Source organism: Cebidichthys violaceus, unplaced genomic scaffold (genome assembly GCF_023349555.1).
Source record: "Cebidichthys violaceus isolate CVI_PGR_0920_01 unplaced genomic scaffold, fCebVio1.0.p SCAF_57, whole genome shotgun sequence".
In the NCBI taxonomy this organism is placed as follows: domain Eukaryota; kingdom Metazoa; phylum Chordata; class Actinopteri; order Perciformes; family Stichaeidae; genus Cebidichthys; species Cebidichthys violaceus.
The window spans coordinates 985360-990359 of NW_027176783.1; the positions used below are offsets into that span (position 1 = coordinate 985360).

At 29.5% G+C, this 5000-nt stretch overlaps 1 protein-coding gene across 3 annotated transcripts in view; it reads left to right on the plus strand.

Moving 5' to 3' along the window:
- itpr3 (inositol 1,4,5-trisphosphate receptor, type 3) overlaps window positions 1-112 on the plus strand; it is a 58237-nt gene extending 58125 nt beyond the window's left edge. For all 3 annotated transcript variants that reach the window (XM_068732139.1, XM_068732141.1, XM_068732140.1), the window contains one exon: window positions 1-112. This exon is cut by the window's left edge and continues 1141 nt beyond it. The gene's annotated coding sequence lies outside the window, so the exon portion shown is untranslated.
- The last annotated feature ends 4888 nt before the right edge of the window (window positions 113-5000 follow it).

Sequence of the window (5000 nt, forward strand, 5' to 3'; positions counted from 1 at the left end):
TACTACTTTATCTCTTCAGTAACAGCAGACGGGTTCACACTGAGTGGGAGGAGGAGGACGGTGTGATGAAGACATCTTCATCAAAATAAAATGTTTACTGAAGAACAAAGTGCATATTTTCTGCAGTGTGGTTTTGTTGTGGTTTAAGTCAAATGTGTTTCATGCATACACTTCCATTTAAAGATTGAAATGAACTGCTTATTAAATGTCAGGACAAACTGTACACTCTTTACTATGACGGGAGACTTTATGTCTGTTCAGACTCAACAATGAACTCATTAGATTCACTGTGACCTCACAAAACATGCTTTTCTCATAACTCATGAATCAGTTCATATGTTGATTATGACAATTTCACACAAATGTAGTGGTGTGTAATGAAGTGATGCTAATTTCGACATGCTATACTATGACTTTTTTCCACATGCTATACTATGACTTTTTTCGACATACTATACTATGACTTTCGACATGCTATACTATGACTTTTTTCAACATACTATACTATGACTTTCGACATGCTATACTATGACTTTTTTCGACATACTATACTATGACTTTTTTTGACATGCTATACTATGACTTTTTTCAACATACTATACTATGACTTTCAACATGCTATACTATGAAATTTTTCAACATACCATACTATGACTTTCGACATGCTATACTATGACTTTTTTCAACATACTATACTATGACTTTCGACATACTATACTATGACTTTTTTCGACATGCTTTACTATGACTTTTTTCAACATACTATACTATGACTTTCAACATACTATACTATGACTTTTTTCGACATGCTATACTATGACTTTTTTCGACATGCTATACTATGACTTTTTTGACTTTTTTTGACATGTTATACTATGACTTTTTTCAACATACTATACTATGACTTTTTTCAACATGCTATACTATAATTTTTTTCAACATACTATACAGACTTTTTCAACATACTATACTATGACTTTTTTCGACATACTATACTATGACTTTTTTTGACATGCTATACTATGACTTTTTTCAACATACTATACTATGACTTTCAACATGCTATACTATGAAATTTTTCAACATACCATACTATGACTTTCGACATGCTATACTATGACTTTTTTCAACATACTATACTATGACTTTCGACATACTATACTATGACTTTTTTCGACATGCTTTACTATGACTTTTTTCAACATACTATACTATGACTTTCAACATACTATACTATGACTTTTTTCGACATGCTATACTATGACTTTTTTCGACATGCTATACTATGACTTTTTTGACTTTTTTTGACATGTTATACTATGACTTTTTTCAACATACTATACTATGACTTTTTTCAACATACTATACTATGACTTTTTTCCACATACTATACTATGACTTTTTTCGACATGCTATACTGTGACTTTTTTCGACATACTATACTATGACTTTCGACATGCTATGCTATGACTTTTTTTGACATACTATACTATGACTTTTCGACATGCTATACTATGACTTTTTTCAACATACTATACTATGACTTTCGACATGCTATACTATGACTTTTTTCGACATGCTATACTATGACTTTTTTCGACATGTTATACTATGACTTTTTTCAACATACTATACTATGACTTTTTTCGACATGCTATACTATGACTTTTTTCGACATGCTATACTATGACCTTTTTCGACATGTTATACTATGACTTTTTACGACATGCTATACTATGACTTTTTTCGACATGTTATACTATGACTTTTTTCAACATACTATACTATGACTTTTTTCGACATACTATACTATGACTTTTTTTCGACATGTTATACTATGACTTTTTTCAACATACTATAGTATGACTTTTTTCAACATGCTATACTATAATTTTTTTCAACATACTATACAGACTTTTTCAACATACTATACTATGACTTTTTTCGACATACTATACTATGAATTTTTTCGACATACTATACTATGAATTTTTTCAACATACTATACTATGACTTTTTTCAACATACTATACTGACTTTTTTCGACATGTTATACTACGACTTTTTTCGACATGCTATACTATGACTTTTTTCGACATACTATACTATGACTTTTTTCGACATGTTATACTATGACTTTTTTCGACATGCTATACTATGATTTTTTTCGACATGTTATACTATGACTTTTTTTGACATGCTATACTATGACCTTTTTCGACATGCTATACTATGACTTTTTTCGACATGCTATACTATGACTTTTTTTGACATGCTATACTATGACCTTTTTCGACATGCTATACTATGACTTTTTTCGACATGCTATACTATGACTTTTTTTGACATACTATACTATGACTTTTTTCGACATGTTATACTATGACTTTTTTCGACATACTATACTATGACTTTTTTCAACATACTATACTATGACTTTTTTCGACATGTTATACTATGACTTTTTTCAACATACTATACTATGACTTTTTTCAACATACTATACTATGACTTTTTTCAACATACTATACTGACTTTTTTCGACATGTTATACTACGACTTTTTTCGACATACTATACTATGACTTTTTTCGACATACTATACTATGACTTTTTTTACATACTATACTATGACTTTTTCGACATGCTATACTATGACTTTTTTCAACATACTATACTAAGACTTTTTTCAACATGCTATACTATAATTTTTTTCGACATACTATACTGTGACTTTTTTCGACATGTTATACTATGACTTTTTTCAACATACTATAATATGACTTTTTTCAACATACTATACTATGACTTTTTTTGACATGCTATACTATGACTTTTTTCAACATACTATAATATGACTTTTTTCAACATACTATACTATGACTTTCGACATGCTATACTATGACTTTTTTCGACATGCTATACTATGACTTTTTTCGACATGTTATACTATGACTTTTTTCAACATACTATACTATGACTTTTTTCGACATACTATACTATGACTTTTTTCGACATGCTATACTATGACTTTTTTCGACATGCTATACTATGACTTTTTTCCACATACTATACTATGACTTTTTTCAACATACTATAATATGACTTTTTTCAACATACTATACTATGACTTTTTTTGACATGTTATACTTTGACTTTTTTCGACATGCTATACTATGACTTTTTTCCACATACTATACTATGACTTTTTTCGACATGCTATACTATGACTTTTTTCGACATGCTATACTATGACTTTTTTCCACATACTATACTATGACTTTTTTCAACATACTATAATATGACTTTTTTCAACATACTATACTATGACTTTTTTTGACATGTTATACTATGACTTTTTACGACATGCTATAATATGATTTTTTTCAACATACTATACTATGACTTTTTTTGACATGCTATACTATGACTTTTTTCGACATGTTATACTATGACTTTTTTCAACATACTATAATATGACTTTTTTTGACATGTTATACTATGACTTTTTTCGACATACTATAATATGACTTTTTTCGACATGCTATACTATGACTTTTTTCGACATACTATACTATGACTTTTTTTACATACTATACTATGACTTTTTCGACATGTTATACTATGACTTTTTTCGACATACTATAATATGACTTTTTTCGACATGCTATACTATGACTTTTTTCGACATACTATACTATCAGTTTTTTCGACATACTATACTATGACTTTTTTTACATACTATATTATGACTTTTTTCAACATGCTTTTTTTTTTCGACATGCTATACTATGACTTTTTTCGACATGCTATACTATGACTTTTTTCGACATGCTATACTATGACTTTTTTCGACATGCTATACTATGACTTTTTTCGACATGCTATACTATGACTTTTTTCGACATACTATACTATGACTTTTTTCGACATACTATACGATGACTTTTTTTACACACTATACTATGACTTTTTTTGATATGCTATAATATGACTTTTTTCGACATGTTATACTATGACTTCTTTCGACATACTATACTATGACTTTTTTCGACATGCTATACTATGACTTTTTTCGACATGTTATACTATGACTTTTTTTTACATACTATACTATGACTTTTTTCGACATGTTATACTATGACTTTTTTTGACATGCTATACTATGACTTTTTTCGACATGTTATACTATGACTTTTTTCGACATACTATACTATGACTTTTTTTAACATACCTACATACATACATATCTGCATAGTTCACTGCTAATAATTGCATAATAAAGAACATATTAATCTCAATAAAGCAACAATAAATGAAAGGAAAGGTTTACTTTTGCTGCAATAAGTAAACTCAATAAATTTTAGTAACACTATTATAAACAATTATAAGCAACTCAAGGCTTTTACGAAGGTTCTTGAGCAGCTCATTAACTGTTAACAAGTTTCATATAAACTAACAATAAAGGTCTGTATTGTCTTGTTATTAAGTCTTAATAATGTTAATAAGCATCTTATAAGGACTTGTGAGGGCCTTGTTATCTATTAACTAACGCTCATTACAAGAAACTTCAAATAAAGCCTTCAGGAAAAGAAACACATTGTTTTCTATCTTATCCACTAATGCAAACATCCACCATCAGAAATGTTTTTGGTTTCAAATAATGTCAATCATTGTTTGCAAAAATACAAATACACATAAGACCGATGCACTGTACACACACACACACACACACACACACACACACACACACACACACACACACACACACACACACACACACACACACACACACAGTGAGATTATAGTGTGTATGTTTCTGTTCATTCCTTTTAGTTTGTGTGTTTGATCTCATGGTATGTATACACAGTATGTTACCTAAGGACACAATGCATTGGTCCCCATCGAGTTTTCATTAGGACAGGACATCTCATAGTCTGTGGTCCCGATGGTCAGTGTGTGTGTGTGTGTGTGTGTGTGTGTGTGTGTGTGTGTGTGTGT